The sequence below is a fragment of the Myodes glareolus genome, chromosome X, assembly GCF_982192425.1.
Source record: "Myodes glareolus chromosome X, mMyoGla1.1, whole genome shotgun sequence".
NCBI classification, from domain to species: Eukaryota; Metazoa; Chordata; class Mammalia; order Rodentia; family Cricetidae; genus Myodes; species Myodes glareolus.
In genome coordinates this window covers 52,798,162-52,817,528 of record NC_142053.1, presented here as the reverse complement: position 1 = coordinate 52,817,528, position 19,367 = coordinate 52,798,162, and the positions used below count along the sequence as shown (strand labels likewise).

The 19,367-nt window shown below is 41.3% G+C and overlaps 1 protein-coding gene and 1 pseudogene across 6 annotated transcripts in view; both read left to right on the top strand.

Annotated features, from left to right (window-relative positions):
* Armcx5 (armadillo repeat containing X-linked 5) overlaps window positions 1-19,367 on the top strand; it is a 64,815-nt gene that overhangs the window by 40,831 nt on the left and 4,617 nt on the right. The gene's annotated exons all lie outside the window — the stretch shown is intronic.
* On the top strand, window positions 10,307-11,471 carry LOC148117318 (ras-related protein Rab-18 pseudogene; annotated as a pseudogene).

Genomic DNA, 19,367 nt, shown 5'->3' with positions numbered 1-19,367 from the left:
GAGAAATAGTTTTTCACAAGGAAGAGCACACTAATTGGTTATCATTATATAGACTAAGCAGGTTGTATTTATGTATTTATAAATGTATGTACTTTGTCATAAAGCATGCAAAGTACTGATGAAGGAGTCTTGAGATGTGATGTGCATATACATGGTTTTATGTAACAACAGTTTTTTTGTTGTTTTAGTTTGGTTTTTTTTTTTTTTTGGTTTCTCAAGACAGGGTTTCTCTGTGTATCTTTGGAGCCTGTCCTGGAACTCTCTGTAGCCCAAGCTGGCCTCAAACTCACAGAGATCTGTCTGTGCCTCCCCAGTGCTGGGATTAAAGGTGTATGAAAAAAGGGGGCCATGAATTTTAAAGAGGACAAGAGAGGGCATATTGCAGGTTTTGGAGGGAGTAAAGGGAAATGGGAAAAGAATGCATTAATGAAATATAAAAAAAGAAAAACAATACAAAGAATCAATGAATCCAAGAGCTGGTTCTTTGAGAAGATAAACACAACTGATAAATGCTTGGCTCACCTAACCAAAAGAGAGGGACTGAATCAACAGAATCAAAAATGAACAGGGAAGCATTACAGCAGACAACAGGTAAACTCAGATAGATAAGGGAATGCTTTAAAAACCTGTAGTCCATTAAGTTGTGAAACCCCCACCCCAAAAGTGGATGAATTTCTAGATTCAGAAAGCTATCAAAATTAAACCAAGAAGCAATCAACAACCTAAACAGACCCGTAACAAAGAAGGAAATTGAAACAATAATAAATAATAATAAAAAGCTTACCAGCAAAAAGAACTCCAGAGCCAGATGGATGCATATCAGAATTCTATCTACCAGACATTCATAAAAGCTCTACAGCCAGTCCTCCCTAAACCATTCAAAATGATAGAAGCAGAGGAGCACTCCCCAGCTTCCGTGAAGCCACTATCACTATAGTACCCAAAGCAAGTAAAGAAACAGCAAAAAAGAAAGTTCCAGACAGGCCAATATCTCTGAAGAACATAAATTTTTCAATGCCCAATAAAATACTTGTAAACAGAACACAGACATACATTGAAAAGATTATTGCCTTTCTGTATGAAGTAAAAATTTGAAGATATTTTTATGTTACTTATGTATGTGTTTATGTGTAGGTGCGATCTGTGTATACATGTGTGTGCATGCATGCTACAGACCGGCTCAGGGGAGCCACTCAGACCATGGGGGAACAGGACGAAGGACAGAAGATTTCAGGATACGGCGGAGGAAATTGACAGACAGTCACTCTCAGTGTATTTTGAAAATGCTGCTGCATTTTTACTTTTTTCAGTGCAGGATTATATACTTTTTTTACAGTCAAAGAACTTGGCGGCATACATCATCAAATCATAAAACAGAAAAGAACAGCATAAAATAGTTTACAAAAAGAATCTTTGAAGATGCTTTGACTTGGGCACAAGGACTTTTGCTCTTTCATATTTTGTAAAATAAACTCTTCTTTCTTGCTTTCAGAGAGACTATTGCCCTTGAGCTAGACCATCTTTATCAGCTTGCAGGTGGCTAGCTGGTTTGAGCTAAGTGACCTTGTGTGCCTGGGTGAGAAAAAAAGACTACTATCTCCTTGGGAAAGCTTTCTGCTAGGAAATTTCTAATACATAGTCTTGAATCTCTCTGAAGTTTACTTTATATCACTAACGTCAACTCTCCTCCCTTCTCAATTCTCAGGCTCAGATATTGTCAGCTTAGGTTAGGTCTTTTTCTTCCCACAAGAAAGGTTTCATAGGCCTTCTATTTACAACTGTATATGTTTCTCAGTCAAATGCCTAAGGCTTCCAAGGTTTTTCCTAGTAAAATTAACTCCTTTTGTTCCACATCATCAGGGAATTGTCCTAATGATGACCCTGCCAATTCCCAGAACTAGCTACTTCTTTTAAGGCTTTAATTAATAGTGGAGCAGAATTCTAAAGTGTCCTCAGCAGTCTTGTTTGTATCCGCAACTGCCTGGAATAGTCTGATCTGTTAGCAATATGCAAGGATCACAAAGAACATAAAGAAAAAGAAAAAGACACACATATGGCTTCTAAGGACAGCTAGGTCGAGTCAGTACAAATGGCGACTCAGGTGGCATTACACCACAACTGATTGCCAAGGGATCGTCTGGAACACACAGCTCCGAGAAGCACAAATCCCAATCCTCCGGCAACACTTGCCTGCCTAGTCAGCATTTCTGCTACACTGGCAAGACAGCCGTGGATGTAGCACATGCACATGTGAATGCAGCAATCAGAAGAGAGCACTCTTATCATGCTCTGATTTTTCCTTTGAGGTAGGAATCTCACCTATAAACTTGGGCCAACAAGCCCCAACAATCCTCATGTCCTTACAGCCCTCGGAGCTAGGATTCCTTGTGTTTATGGGGATATCAGGCTTATTATGTGGTTGCTGGGATTGCAACTCTGGTTCTCATGATTGCAGAACTGGTATAGGTGGGTCTTCTTTCTATGTGTTGCTTTCATTGGTTAAATAAAGAGACTGACTTGGTCTTTTGATAGGACAGCAGCTTAGATAGGCGGAGTAGACAGAACAGAATGCTGGGAGAAAGGAGGCAGAGACAGAGACAGCCGCCATGGAGACAGCCGCCAGGTCAGACATGCTGAATCTCTGCCAGTAAGCCACAGTCATGTGGTGATACATAGATTATTAGATATGGGTTAAAGCAAGATGTGAGAGTTAGCCAATAAGAGGCTAGAACTAATGGGCCAGGCAGTGTTTAAATGAATACAGTTTCTGTGTAATTATTTTGGGTAAAGCTAGCCAGGCTGCCGGGAGCTGTGCGGGGCAAAAAGCAGCCCGCTCCCCTGTTACAACAGAGTGGTGCTCCAGTGTGGTCTACTAACTCCACGTAAAACCTGTCAGGGCTTAAAAAGGAGAGAGAGTTTAACACAGCTTTTTGCTGTTTGTGCGAGGCATGCCACAGAGAGTATTTCCTGACTCAACAGCCCTATAAAAAACTGCACCATTTTAAAACGAGGCTTCCTGGGCCTTCTATTTTACAACACAGAACAAGCCCTCTTTACTCACCAGTCCCTAACGTAGATTCCTGTAAAAAAGATAGTTCCATCTTCATTTGTTTTTATGCATGCTGAATGTATCTATCTTTTGATTAGAGTGTTCAGAAAATTCACATTTACAGTGAGTTTTGGAGTCTGGAGAAGTGGCTTAGTAGTTGAGATCAGGTACAGCTCAGAGAACTTGGAGTTTGGTTTGCTGCAGTCACTCCAGCTCTAGGGGATCAGAAACTTTCTAGCCTCCTAGGGACTTGCACTCCTGTGCACATACACACACACAGACATGCACACAAGTACACATGATTAAAACTTTAGAATATTTACAATAAGTATTGAGATGTTTGGATTATTACCTACCTCCTTTGTTACTACATTTTAGATGTTTCCATGTTCTTATCTTCATGATTTTTTTCTTTTTACCTTGTCTGTTTTTAATTTAGCATTTACAAAATTATTCCATTTACTATTTTAACTCATTAATTTATACTTTTCTTGGATTTTGGTTATTCTATTTGCATTGCATTTCAAGTGATACTGTGCTGCTGCATAGGTATTTCACGTGCTTTATGACAAAGAATTAAATTGTTCCTCCTATCCATTGATACACTGCCTCATTCATATCAAATATTCATGAGCAATAATTATGAAATGCATTAGTTTTGATTGTTAGTTTGGACAAATGTTATTTACCAATCAACTGTTAAAAATAAAATATATTAAAATTTAATTTACCTATTCTTCAACAACTTCATGTTCTAATAATATAGATCTACATTTCTAACTTATGCAACTTCCATTTTTTCTGAAGAATTTGTTTTAACACTTTTTTTTAAGGAAAGGCTTAACAGCATTAAATTCTTTCAATTTTTTTTCCTGTAAAAAGTATTTCACATTTACTCAAGAAATATCATTTGGCTGAATATAAGATTTCAAGTTGCAAATGGTGGGCTCTATTTTATATAATTTTATATAATTTACTGTAGTCACTTAATAATTGTAGTTTCCAAACCAAAATCCATGTAATTCTTATTTTTATTTCTGTGCATACTTGTTCATTTAGAAATTATTTACTGCCATAAGAATACCCTGAACTATCTATCTATCTATCTATCTATCTATCTATCTATCTATATATATATATATATATATTCTCCATTTTCTCCGTAGTAAGGAGCTGGGAACAGTGCTGGCTGTGCTAGCATGAGGACCCAAGTCCAGAGCCCCAGAGTCCTTGTAATTGCAGACATGGTAGCATGTATCTGTAGTCCCAGAACCCCTACAGCAAGATGGAAAACAGAACCAGTGTAAAAGGAGCAGCAGGCTGCATTCCTGCCCAGATCCCGGCTAGCCACTTGTAAAAGGAGCCACGGGCCGCTTTCTGCCACCTGGCTAGCTTTACCTGAAATAATTACACGTAACTGTATTCTTTTAAACACTGCCTGGCCCATTATCTCTAGCCTCTTATTGGCTAACTCTCATATCTTGACTAACCCATTTCTAATAATCTGTATGCCACCACGAGGTCGTGGCTTACCAGCATGAGTCTAACCAGCGTCCATCTCAGGAAGGGGAATAACGGCGTCTGCGTGACTCTGCTTTCTTTCTCCCAGCATTCTGTTCAGTCTACTCCACCTATCTAAATTCTGCCCTATCAAAAAGCCTAGGCAGTTTCTTTATTAACCAATGAAAGTAACACATACACAGATGATCCACCTACATCATTCCCCCTTTTTCTATTTAAACAAAAAAGAAAGGCTTTTACTTTAACATAGTAAAATTACATATAGCAAAACAGTTATCAAGCAAGAATTACAATTACAATATTTATATCTACTTTATCTTTTATCATAACTAAGGAAAACTATAACTATTTATTCTTCAACTCCATCAAAGATTCCAGAAGGATATAGTACTACCTAAGTAAACAAAAAGTAAGCAACTTCCAAACTCTAGAAATGGCAGAGACATCTCGCTGCCTGTACAGTCCCCCAAAGTTCCTCTGTACCGTTGGGGCATCTATCTTCAGCCTTCAGGCCCATAGTATCCAGCAGACATTTCTGTGAAGCAGGAAATTTCAAAAGCAGTTCAGTCACTATCTGCTGTGTCCTGCAGAATGTCTCGCAGACTCTTTCATGAATCAGGAACCTCGAAAGACCATCTCAACTTTAGGCAAGTTCAGCAGTCCTCTCTCTGCAGGTTCTTTGTGTCCAGTTTATGCATCAGTCCAGGCAAGAGCAGTTTCTTGCCCAAATGGCTAACCAACTCCATAAGGAGCCTCTTCGATGTCTATCTTCCTCTTGAAGTAGATTGGTGCTACCAGGAGCAGACGTGTCTCATTGTCATGAAAAACCCAAACTTATTAAATGCCATATTTTATAGTCTTTGAAAGCTATGAAGAATGCCTATCTGGAATATATCTATGCACATCTAGAAAATTTAACTAACATGACTACAAGCTTGATTATTATCGATGATTATCCGTTAACAACCTATATTTCTTAATTATACATTACATTTTTAAGTGAACTACACAATCACAACACCTTAATCAAGATCAGAAATACATATATATATATAAAACAAAATTGACCTTAAATTTATATCAATGAAGCAAAATTTATATCAATGTAAGCTATTCCTATCTATATCATATCATCCCCCTTTATAAAAGAACATTTATAAGCAATATTTGGGAATATGGGTGCAGTTATTTCTCTCCAAACTTCTTCCTGTTGTATGGGGGCACTGTTAATTAGGTCTTTCATGGTATAACCTGTGTGCTAGGTTCATCTCAGTCGGCAGTTGAGTAAAGTAATTTTTTGAGGGTGTTCACAGAAACTTTTCAGGAGGACGTGGTCTATCATGCCATATTGGGATAGAAGCAATCCACAGGGTCTCATCCTCTGTGAAAACAAAAGAAGACCCTCTTTTCCAAAGCATCATGTCCTTCGTTCGACCCAAATTCTGAAGTCATAATACTTTTATAATAGTATACATGGTGGTTTAGCCTAGCAGCCCATACAATGAAATGTCTGTCTGTAATTAGCTCCTTCACAGTCAAAAAATTCAAAGAAAACACAATATACAGAATCCAAACTCTCTGTGAATTTTCCATTTTTACGTGGCTTATTTTTCTTTATTTCTTTTAATCTATAACTCTGTCTCTTTAAAGACTTTACCCTTTTTTTAAGGCATTATTAACCTTATTCTCTATATTCTTTTTCTTCTCTCTCCCAAGCCTACATATGCCTAAAACTATGACCCATTTAGAGGTCTTTTATGTCTGAATCTGTCCTATTGCATTGCCTGTAACTTTTTTACTGTCCAGGAACATTTTTGCTTTGTGCTTTTAAGTTATTAAGTGCTTAAGAATCTAAGCAGTGATATTCCTAGGTCAAAAACAGGTACTGCAGGCTTGCCCCACCGAGTCCTACATGGCGGAGCTGCTCGTGCCTCTGAGCCTTGCACATTGCATCACTAGCATGGCGGAGCTGCTTGTGACTCTGAATCAATTGTGCCTCTGAGCTGCAGAGCGGCGGGCTGCTCCTGATGTTGGCTCCAACTCTCAAATTTCAAAATGGTGAATGTACCATTTCGAGTGCTGAGCCATTGGCATGGTCTCAGAGTACTTTCTTCCTGATCCCAAGCGTGTTATTCCATTGAGACACTTTAAGAACTAACCACGCCCATCCCAGCCACTTTTGACCCTCCCCCTGCCGCCATCTTCTCTCTCTCTCTCTCTCTCTCTCTCTCATGTGTGTGTGTGTGTGTGGGGGTGCATGTGCGCACGTGTGTGTATATGTGTATATGTGTCTTTTTCCTATGTTTGTCTATGTTTTCCTTTCTTTAAGTAATAAATATCTAGCTTTATGTATAGCCTTATGTCTATTTACTCTGTCATCCACCGTATCCAGCCGTTTGACTCTGCCACTCGCCCGGGGACCCTGACTCCCCTGCCGCATGGCGCTGCCACTTGCAGCTGCTCTGCAAGCTGCCTGGGACATCCGCTCTTGGTATTTTTAAAAATAATGATGATGGGATGGCCCCGCGGCTCACAGAGTCTGACAAGGATGGCCGTGAGTCCCTGCAGCGCCATGCGGCCGGGGGAGTCAGGCGGGCGGTTATGGCGGATAAAAGGCTCATAGGACATAGTATTATTTAAAGAAGAGGGAGACATTTATTGCTTAAAGAAGAGAAAAACAGAGAGAGAACAAAGACACACGTGCACACGAGACGAGACAAACACACACACGCACACGCACCCACACACACACATACACACACACACACAAGATGGCGGCGGGGGGAGGGTCAAAAGTGGCTAGGATGGGTGTGGTTAGTTCTTAAAGTGTCCCAATGGAATAACAGAGTGGGCACACAAACATCCAGTCCCATAAAAGCCATTGAAATGCTTTAAAGCAAGAGTTTGCACTGGTGGCACAGCCCAGAAAACTGCATTTTAAAATGGCATGGCTTTTTTTCTGCTGCTGTTGCTGAGTCAGGAAATCTCTCTACAGCATGCCCTAGCAAACAGCAAAAAGCTCTGCAAAACTCTGTATTTGTGTCTAGAATTTCTTTTTAAGACCTCTTAGATTTTACATGGAGTTAGTTACCACGTTGGACACCACTCTGGGTGCCACTTATAAAAGGAGCAGCAGGCTGCATTCCCGCCCGGATCCCAGCTAGCCACTTGTTGTAAAAGGAGTGATGGGCTGCTTCCCACCACCTGGCTAGCTTTACCCGAAATAATTACTTGGAAACTGTATTCTTTTAAACACTGCCTGCCCCGTTATCTCTAGCCTCTTATTGGCTAACTCTCACATCTTGACTAACCCATTTCTAATAATCTGTATGCCACCATGAGGTCATGGCTTACCGGCATGAGGCTAGCCAGCGTCCATCTCGGGAAGGGGAATAATGGCATCTGCCTGACTCTGCTTTCTTTCTCCCAGCATTCTGTTCGGTCTACTCCACCTATCTAAATTCTACCCTATCAAAAAGCCAAGGCAGTTTCTTTATTAATCAGTGAAAGTAACACATAGACAGATGACCCACCTACATCAAGCCAGGAAGCCAAGTAGCTAGCCTGGTGTATGCAATAGTAAAGAAGAAGAGCTTCTGTCTTAAAGAAGATAAAGGGAGCAGAGAAAAAGGTAGAGCTCCATAAAAATTAATAAAAAAAAAGATAGAAGGGAAGAACTCATGCTGGCGGTTGTCCTCAGACTTCCACATACATGCCCAGTGCATGCCTGTCCACACACACACACACACACACACTTCCACATACATGCCCAGTGCGTGCCTGTCCACACACACACACACACACACACACACACACACACACACACACTTCCACATACATGCCCAGTGCGTGCCTGTCCACACATACATGCCCAGCACGTGTCTGTACACACGCACACACACACACACACACACACACACACACACAGAGACGGAGAGCAGACAGACAGAGACAGAAGGGTTGGGGAAGGAGGAGGGAGAAGAGATAACTAGACTTGATGAGGATATAAAGAAAAGGGAACTTTTTTACATGGTTGTTGAGGAAGTAAATGAATAATATAACACAGAAAATGAAACAGATCACTTAAAAGATAAAATATGATCCAACAACTCACATGTGGGTGTATCTGTTGTGTGACAGATTTCTGGGGAGATGTGAATAAATGGGAATGGACAACAGGTCAAAGTAAGGATACAATGTCCATCTTGGTGAGCCAATTAATTTTATTGGGGTTACTTTTAAGAACGTGGATGAGGGGTTACGAAAAACAGCTCTATCACCAAATCCCACCCTACATAGCAGCCTACAAAATTAAGAAATCTGGAGCATAGTACACAGCTGCCGGTGGCACTAATTGGAGAGAGTCCTTTCCAGGCAGCTCAGGTACTCTGACCCTCTTCCAAAGCAACCTGGCTATTCTTTGAGTCTTCCAAGCAGCATGGCTGGTCTGCCTCTTCCAGGCAGCTCGACTTCTCTGTGTCTTCTAAGTGACTTGTCTGGTCTGAGAGTCTCTCAGTAGTCCTTCCAGCTTGTATATGCTTGGGAATGGGGCTGAGAGCTAGCGACTCTGCTCTCAGCAGAAGTCTGTATCAGGGACTTCTCAGGTCGTCTAAATTGTGTTCTTCCTGTGCTCTGAGAGCTTCACTAAAGGACAGGATGATTCCCATACCTGCCTTAGAACATCCAGTTGTTTCACCTCCTTTAAAAATCCCGTGTCTTAAGGAGCTTTCCTTCAAGTTGGGCAGTTTGATCTCCGAGGAATTGCTAGACAACAATACCAAAGGAAATGAAGCCAGTATGCTACAAAGCTATCTGCACTTCACTACTTATTGTAGCGCTATGTGCAGTGAACTTCGGATTTAGAAACAAATGTAGTCTAACAACAATTCTGTTCACCATTTTGTGAGAAAAGAATCCTTGCATTTGTGACAGTGTGGCGGAAGCTGGAGGATGTTATGGGTGAGCCTGGAGGAAATGAGCAGGCAAAGGAAGATGAATAATGTATGCTCACACTTTTATGTAGAATGTAATGGAGTTAAATTCACAGAAGGAGTTGAATGGTGGCTACAGATACTTGGTCAAAAGTTATAAATATTTGGTTAGATAGGAAAAATAAGTTCAAGGGATCAGTTGTTCCTCATGGTAACTATAGCTAATAATAATATATTGTATACTTGGAAAAATGCTAAAAGAATGAGATCTATGTCTGGTTCTAATCAGAAAAAGACAAGTTATTAAAGATTAACTGAATTTAACCATTCCACAATGTATACATACCTCAAAGTAAAATGTTGTATATGATCATACATTAGAATTTTTGTCTATGAAATAAACAAACAAGCCAGACCTGTTCCTATACAGTGCATTCCCGCACTTGCGAAACTGAGGCATGAGGACCATCACTTTGAACCAGACTAATTCCACGGGGAGACACTGTCTAAAAAGTTGAAAACAAAAACAGAAAAGGAGCTCCAAACTAAATTCCAACATTTTCATCAAGTGTGAATTGAAAATAAGCTGGATATATAATCAGTGGAAAGTATCATGCTCTCTTTTTGTCCCTTCCATTTTAATTGAAATACATACAAATACTTAAAATAGAGAAAAGTAGGTAGATTGCTCTGAACCAGTTTAAATCTAAAAAAGAAAGCATCAGCGCAGGCATGGACCATCCTCCTCATGAAGGGCTGAGCACAGGAGCCTAGCTGGGGTCAGACTGGAATGAGTGCACATTGAACACTGATCACTCTGAAGACCTTCATCATTGTCAAGAGTCGGGTGGGCAAATCCAACCTGGTATTGAACCTCACAGATGATACTTCTGATCCAGAACCTATAGCAACAATAGGTATTGACCTTAAAGTGAAAGACCATTTCAATAGATAGAAATAAGTTGTAACTAAAGTTACAACATGGGAAACTGCTGGCCACTAGAGGTTTAGAACATTGACTCCTGGCTATTTTAGTGGTACACAGGTGTTATATTAGTGTATGACATCACAAGAAAAGACACCTTCATTAAACTGGGTAGTTGGATACACGAAATGATATTGTTAACATGCAGGTTGGGGATAAAATTAATAAAAAAAATCTTGGATAGAAATGAAGGCCTGAAGTCTGTATGAAAGCATGTTATTTATAGAGGCGAGGCTAAAAACTTGTGACTCTTCAATGTGTCTTTGAGGAACTTGTTGAATAGATCTCTTAGACACCTGGGCTGTGGGAAGGTGAGGCCCAGAACAAAGAAATGAAGCTGACACAGAAGGAAGAGGAGCCTGTGTTATTACTCTTTTGTGTAATAAACTCTGGGAATTCCATCTCTTGAACGTTTAGTCAGGTAGTGCCATCTCTTTGTATAGACTCTTAACTGCTACTTAGATGCTACTTAAAGGCCTTGAAGTTTGCACATAATTGTTTTTGTCACGGCAGTGAGTATTTTCAAGAAAACCCATTCAATAGCTCTCTCAGATGAAGTGTTATGATAAGCATACAAAGTCTTCCATCTGTAGATTTTTAAAAACATACTTCTTTATTGATTCTTTGAGAATTTCACATCATGAATCCCAATCCCACTCAACCAGTCACTCCATATACATCCCCCACCCCTGCAGCAGGACCCCTCCCCAAATTAAAAACAAAACAACAAAATCACCACCTTGCTCCTCTGTCTTTCCAATCCCTCTTCCTTCATCCTAGTGGCATTGGGAGCTGCGACACAACATGCAGTACACCCTTTTGTTCAGTCAGCCCCACTCACAAAATGTGCCTTGCAATGAGTTCCAGGTTCTGGTTCCAGGTCCCTGGAAAACCATCACTACTGGACCCTCACCAAAACTCCTCTTGGATATCCTACTCTTGCCCTAAGTCATGGAGATCCTGTGGCTATTGCTCTCTGCAGGACTAGTTCCTTTGTGCACTCCAGTAGGTCACAGATGGGGTAGATGCTGGGGGGGGGGGCGGGGGCAACCCAAGGCCCAGGATGTGGGTCTGGGTGGTAGCTGAGCTGGTCATTCACGACCACTGAAAGTGCCTCCCTCAGGTGAGGGGCAGAGCCACCTCTTCAAGATCCATGTCTTAGGTGAAGGGTGGGGCCATCTGACTTTCCCAAGTATAGTGCCAGGGGCCAGCTCTGGGGTCAGGGGCAGGCAGCTCTCCTGCTGCAGGGTCTAGGGAGGGGCAGGGCCTGTGAGAGACTGAACCAGCTCAGCAGGCCTCTCAGAATTCAACAGGAATGGTTCCTATTAACCCCTGTGGTAACAGGGGCCATGGACATCATCACAGACCCCAGCTTCAGCAAGAACATGGACCCATATATGTCCTTTGGTCCGGATGTACTGTGGCTCCAGTAGCAGTGCAGGCCACCCATATCAGTAAGGTCCCAGTTGTAGCAAGGCCCTCAGACACCAGCATGATCTCAGGTGGCAGTCCAGACCCCAGGCATCACACAGCCGCACATGGCAACAGTAGCTAAAGACATCAACCCAGACCCTGGCTACCGCTGGACCATGGGCTCAGACATGGCCCATGGCAGCAACCTGGGCTCAGATGACACCATGGCCTCAGGTGGCAGTGTAGGTCGCTCAGATCAGCATGTCCCTTGAGGCAGAGTGGCCCTTGGATACCAACATGGCCCCAGATAACGGCCCAGACTCCAAGTATTTGCGTGGACTTCAGTGGGATCAGGAGCCAGAGGCATGGATATCAACCCATGTCATCCTGTGCCCCCCTCCAGTGGGGCATCCCCGTGGCTTTGGTGTGGCAACATGGGTCATGGATGTCAGCATAGACCTTGGCTGTCAGAGACCCAGATATGGCTATGGGCAACAGCTCAGGCCCGGACATCACTCTCATCCAAGTGGCAAGCAGGCCACCAGCATCAGCCAATTTCTCACAATCCTGGCTTCTTCAGACCTGCTTCTTACCACAGCACATGAACCATTCTGCCTCTCTTTCTCTCTCGTTTCTCCACCACATGCTTGCTCATCATAATGGCCCCCGGGCAGGCCTGTGGATGCTTCAGGCAGGCTGGATTGTGAGGACCCAGACTGCCCCATGGGAGTCTTTCGCCAATCTGAGGCACGGGAGCTAAGGCAGATTGGTGTTGTTTTCCTTCAGTGATTAGCTCAATTAACCAGAGCTTTAATCCTGGGATGCACACATTGGATTCATGATCCATGATGGGAAAGTTTAGTTGTCACTGAACAGAATGGCAATAAGGCTTTCTTCCTCGTTGGGGTTTCAGAAGAACATAAATGGTGTGTTGTAATACTTCTAAAACCAACATCTTTTGTTTGTCTAGCTGCCTCAACTGTAGCTTGTGCAATATTTAGGACTATACATATCTTATGACTTCTAGAAACAGCTACTTGATATTAAAAAGACTATATCTGTGTATTGAAGATGGGAAAGAAAAACACTAAATGACAATTTGAGAAAGGCATATTGCTCTAGATTCTGATATGGGAAAATGCTGTTCTGATGATCTTTTACTGCAACAAGTGCCTAATATGTCTAGGCAGTGTTCTGTTTGTGTGAAGAGACAGCATGACCATGGCAGTTCTTCTAAAAGAAAGTATTTGATTAGGGCTTGCTTTCAGCTTCACAGGTTTAGTCCATTTTCTTCATGGCAGGGAGCATGGCAACATATATGCTGACATGATGGAGGAGAAGCTGAGACTTCTCCATCCGGATCCACAGACTTCGGGAGGAATGATTGCCACTGGACCTGGCAGGGTTTCTGAAACTTCAAAGCCCACCCTCACCCAATGACACACTTCCAATAACAAGGCCACGCCCACTCCACACTAACTCAACTCCTAATCCCTCTTAAGTAGCGGCACTCCCTAATGACCAAGCATTCAATCATACAAGCCTACAGAGGCCATTCCTATTCAAACTATGACATTCCATCCTTGGACCCCATAGGCTTGTAGCCATATCTCAATGCAAATATCCATTTAGTCCAACTTCAAGAGTCCCCATAGTCTGTAACAGTCTCAATACTGCTTAAAAGTCCAAAGTTCAAACTCTGATACTCATGGCAATCTCTTAGCTGTAACTTACTGTAAAATCAAAATGAACAAGCAGATCACATACTTTCAACATACAATGGCACACAATATACATTACCATTCCAAAAGGGAAGAAAGGGGGGAATAGTGAGGAAATCTGGACCAATATAAGACCAAAACTCAGCAGGACAAACTCCACACTCAGTGTCTCCATGTCCGATGTCAAAACACTCTTCAGATCTTCAACTCCATCAGCTTTTCAGTGTAACATGTTTCTCGCTCTAGACCTGGTTCCACGCCCTGTTAGCAGCTCTCCATGATTCTGGCATCTCATCCCCAACATCTTGTGGCTGCCAGTGAAATCCAGGCTTCACCTTCACAGCTTCATGCAATGGCCTCTCTGGGCCTCCATGCAGGGACACCCTCGATGTATCCCTGGGGAGCCTGCTCTTGTCTGAAGGGAAATTGAGGAGCAGTAGATCTGAAGGGGGAACTGAGAGGAGTGGGAGGAGAGGAGGCTGCAGTCGGGATGTAATATATGAGAGAAGACTAACTAAATGAATAGATGGTAATAACTGATAGGAATGAATCATAGTGTATGAGGCTAGTGAGTGTTAGAATGTAGGAATATTATTTTAGATGAGATAGAGAAGTTCTCTTTAAGTAAAATACATGAGATGAAATGAAGGAGTGAGACAGAACTCTATGTGGTAGAGTATTCTAAACCTGGGAAGGAACAAATGAACTTCTTGGGTTGCTTTTAAAAACAGGAATATGATTGGTGTGGCTAAAATAGAGAATTGTATTTACTGGTGTGGCTGGCGAATGGTAGAGCTGACTACTTACCATGTATAAAATTTTGGATTCAGTCCCCAGCACTATAGAAAAAAAAATGAAGACAGCAAAGAAACAGTGAACAGAGCTTATTTTAGTGTGTGAGACAGGAGCCAGCCCATGTGAGACAGGGACTCACTGTGAAAAGGAGTTGGGATTTTGTTCTGAGGCTTGTTGAAAACCATTAGAAGGTTTTGACAAATGGATCACTGTAATCTGACATATATTTTTTAAAGGATGAATGAATGATCCTTGCTACTGTGTGACAAAAATACTGTACTTTAGGGAAACATGAATGGAAATTCAGAGACTTACTTGTAAATTATAAAACAACAGTGCCCCACACATTGATGATAGTGGTTTTGGATGAGGAGTTGGTTGTGGATAATGGTGGTAGTGGGCACTTTTCAGATGTGTTTTGGAGGTAAAGCAAAGGACTTTCGTAAGTGGATTGAACATGAAGTAGAAAGTGAAATCAGTAATTCAGATGCTGAGTGGCTTTGAATAAAGAACCCTTAGTGACATGGGTGAAGATTGGCAGGAACAGATGTTGGAGAGAAGACCAGGAGCTCAGTTCAGAACTTAATGAGTTTGAGATGCCTTTTAGCTATCTACATGTAGATTGAAAGTGAGCAATTGGACATATGTTTCTCAGATTTTTGAAGGAGATCCAAACTAGACATAGAAATTTAGGAAACACCAAAGTAAAGACGGTATGTTTAAAGCTATAATGGATGTGATGACTAAGGAATATAAATGCTGTTGGGCACCAAGGGAAGACATTCAAAGAATGAACTTTGGGACATTTCAGTGTTGCATTACACAAGATATGAATGAACTAGCAAAGCCAAAGAAAGCTAAGAAGCTGGTGTGGTCAGCAGTAGCCAATAAGGTAGAAATGTATGAGAAGCCTTAGCTCTCTTGGAAATTAAATGAAGATATTTCAAAGATGGCAATGTCGGTGACACTTAACACAAGTGATTAGTAAAGAGGCCAAATAACTTTAGTTTCTCAGGACAATTCTAGTTTATGTTGGTTTTGCAAGACTTGATTGACAACACACTTTTTACTCTCATTAGAGTCATGATTACAGGTGATAAATTATATGACCTCTATGATGATAGGTCCAGAAACCTTTTCACTTTCCCAACATAAAGACCATTGGCAGTGGAGATGAAAGAAACAATAGTGGAGCAGTGAAATGTCATTGGATCTTGGAGGTTAAGGAGTGCAGTGGTTTCAAAATAAAGAAGATCACATCAGGACGTTCAGTACAGACACCTATGCTAGCTTATTTGTAGCAAAAGAGGAGGAATGGGACAGTACCTATGGGATGATATGGGCATAGGGGAGTTTTATTTTCAAAATGGGAGACAGTATCACATGTTTCAATGTTGATGGGACTATTTTGATAGAGAGGAGGCTATTTCAAAATTATTTTTAAGACAAGTTTTATATTCATAGTGGAAGTTAGTGGAAAGAATGGAACTAACCATATACCTTGTATCTCTGTGCATATTCCACAACTGCCAACAGTAGTTGTGCAAGTGGTGCATTTGTTATAACTGATGAATCTATATTGACACAGCATCATCACCCAAACTCTACTCTTTATCTTGGGACTCACTCATGAATTTATATCAGGTCTCAGATATATAATATAGTGACATGTGTCTGCCATCATAATATCATGCAGAATATTTCACTGCTTTATCTAAAGTACTTCTGTCATCTTTCTCTATCTCAATCCCTGAAACCACTTAATTTGTACATTGTTTTGAGACAAGTCCTAACTACCTAGACATGGCTATCATGGAAATTGCTTTGTAGACCAAACTGGCCTAGAATTTGGAGTGATCCTTCTGCTCCTGCTGGTATTACAGACATACATTACCATGCCTGGAAAACTAGTCTCTTGAAGTGTTGGGGCTTGAACTGAGGATGTCTCGTATGCTAGCAAACACTCTGCTGACTGAGGTACACCTCCAACCCTAAGCATTAACTTCTTTCTGTCTCCATAGTTTTACCATTTCCATATGTCATATAATTGGATTCAAATAGTATATTGTCTTTGTGTGTGTGTGTGTGTGAGAGAGAGAGAGAGAGAGAGAGAGAGAGAGTGTGTGTGTGTGTGTGTGTGTGTGTGTGTGTGTGAGAGAGAGAGAGAGAGAGAGAGAGAGAGAGAGAGAGAGAGAGAACCCTTCTATGCCAGGTAGGCAAATGTCTTGGTGTTCTTGCTGTGAAGAGACACCATGAGCATGGCAACTTTTGTAAAGGAAAACCTTTGATTGTGGTTAACTTACAGTTTATGAGGTTTACTCCATTATCATCATGGCCGAGAGCATGGTATCATGTGGGCAGACAAGATGCTGGAAAGTAGGAGAGAGTTCTAGATCCAGATCCACCAGCAGCAGGAAGAGAGAAGAGCTGCTGGGCCTGGCTTGGCTTTCTGAAACCTCAAAGCTCACCCCCAGTGACATACTTCCTTTAACAAGGACACACGTTCCCCAACAAGAACACACTTCCTAATTTTTTTCAAACAATGCCACTCCCTAAACATTCAAATATATGCTCCTGTAGGGGCCGTTCCTTTTCAGTAAAGATCAGAGCCCAGCTTGTCACATCTCCCTCCACCAGGTGGCTTTCAAGTACTGAACTTAAGTCCTTAAGCCTAAGGGCAAGCAGGTGTCCTACTTCCTGATACTTTGCTGGCCTACACGTTGTCTTTGGATTATTTCAAGACAAATACTGAATATTTTTGCTACTGTGTGGATTCCAGATTTCAATTTCGTTCTTTGTATGCGTATATGTTTGGAGAGAGTATGTGTGTAGGACAAGAAACTAGAAGGGTGAACATGAGAAAAATGAAAGGCTTAGGAAGAAGTAAAAAGAGGGTAATATAATATATGTGACATGAAGTTGGAAAGGGTGGTACCAGGAACGTGGATGGAAATGGTGTGAGCATTTCCTAATCGAGGATTTAAGAAAGAGAATTATTTCTATTTTCCTGTCTTTCCCCATTTTTGTGGACTAATGGAGGTCATGATGAGGTCTTCTCATGAAGACGCAGAAGGTCATAGGTAGGTAATAAGAAACACTGCCCCCCCACCCCCGAAAAAACCCACAAAAACAAAACAGTAATATGGACTTCTCATACTTTATATTTTGAGACGTAAAGTTTGGCATTCCATTCACTTTTATTACTTTCTCTCATGTGTGCATTTACAATTTCTTGTCCATACAAAGCTGGTTAGCTCCCCTCCTCAGCTCCTAGAATTGTAAATGTTTCAAGGAGTATTTTCCATGTTCAGAATTTCAGTGATTTTTGTCATGGTTCTTGCAGCTGCTGCTGCCATTCTTAGCTTTATATTGCCAGGCACTTAAGTGTCTCCATCTGTTCCCTTGCATTTCCCCAAACAACACCCTATACAGAATCTAGATGGTGTCAAAACTAAGTAATAGCCAAAACTTTAAGCCATGTTGGATAATAGGATGCTTTCCTTTGTGTAGGACACACTTTGTCCTTATGTCAGTAACACAGTAATGTGCTTTAGAGTTTATTTGGAAATAATTGCTTCTGAGATCACTTAGAAACATGCCTTTGTTATGACAAATGTATAGTGGAGGACTTGTGCTGGACACAGGACAAAGAAGAGTCCTAATCACAGTGTTGCCGTTAGAGCAGCTGTACTTCCCGAAGATAAACCAGTCATTATTCATGGCCTAAGGACATTGTTCCTAGCTCCCTTTTCCCAATTCACACCATTTTTCTTCTTATTCTCCTTCTCTGTCTTTCTGTTATTTTGAGATAGAAAATCATACCATGTAACCTTGGCTGGTCAGACTGGTCTTGAACATTGAACTTGTGGTGATTCTACTGTCTCTGCCCTGTACCCCAAGTTCTGGGATTGTAGGTATGTATATAACCTGATTTGATATAACCTGAAAATATTCTTAGATGTGGCCTCTCCCAATTCTGTAAACGTACCATCTCAAGTAGTAGAAACAGTCCAAGATACTGCCCAGAGCATCTCTTTCCCACATTAGAAGTACATATTTTGGGGGTATTTCACCCACCTTTATTTCCTTTGTCTTGATTGGAGAGGTTCAATTTCCTGCGTACAATAGAGTAGCTGTTCATCACTATAAGAAAGTACCTATGGTAATCAACTTATAAAGAGTAAAGGGGTTTTGGCTCACAATTTGGGGGGTTTAGTCCATGATCCAGTGACTGCAGCAAGATCATGGGACACACACAGCAGAACAAAACTTTTCAGCGCCCACCTATGAAGATAAACGAAAAGGGATACACAGACTTTGGGGAATATCCATAATTCTAACTGTAGCATGAAGCTTCTGGAGTCCGGGTAAAGAAAAATCCATTTTAAGAACACACAGAACTTGGCTCAACCTAATCTAGAAGAGAGTTTGTTAAAGAAGGCTTAACTGAGGGACATGGAGGTCAGTAGAGTGGCAAGTTGACCTCAGTCTTTAGAAGCAGTTCCTTGGGAGGTACAAGAGGAGATGCTGTGAGCCATATGGCAGTAAGTATGCCACTGTGCAAGTTAATGAGCAAACATGAGAGGCAAAGGGAGATGAGGAAGAGAAAAGTGAGTGAGGTGCTGGAAGGGAGCACGGCTGCCTCTTTGTCTCAGGGTTAATGCTTGTGAATTGTTCCTTTTTATATTTCAGACACAAGTCCAGGTTGCACAGAAAATAAGAATACTGGATGGTAGAACAATAGTTATTGTTCGATGTTGGACTTGAATGCATTTTTGAAGGAAGTAAATCATGTCTAGCAGTCATAATATAGATCAGCATCTTAGTTCAGGATGATATTTAATCAATAGATCAATACATAAAAGGCTTTCCATAGGGCTCTTTTGATCAATAATTGTTAGCCATTCAATGGCTTCAGTTTGTAAATGAATTGTCAGGAGATTATCCAGCAG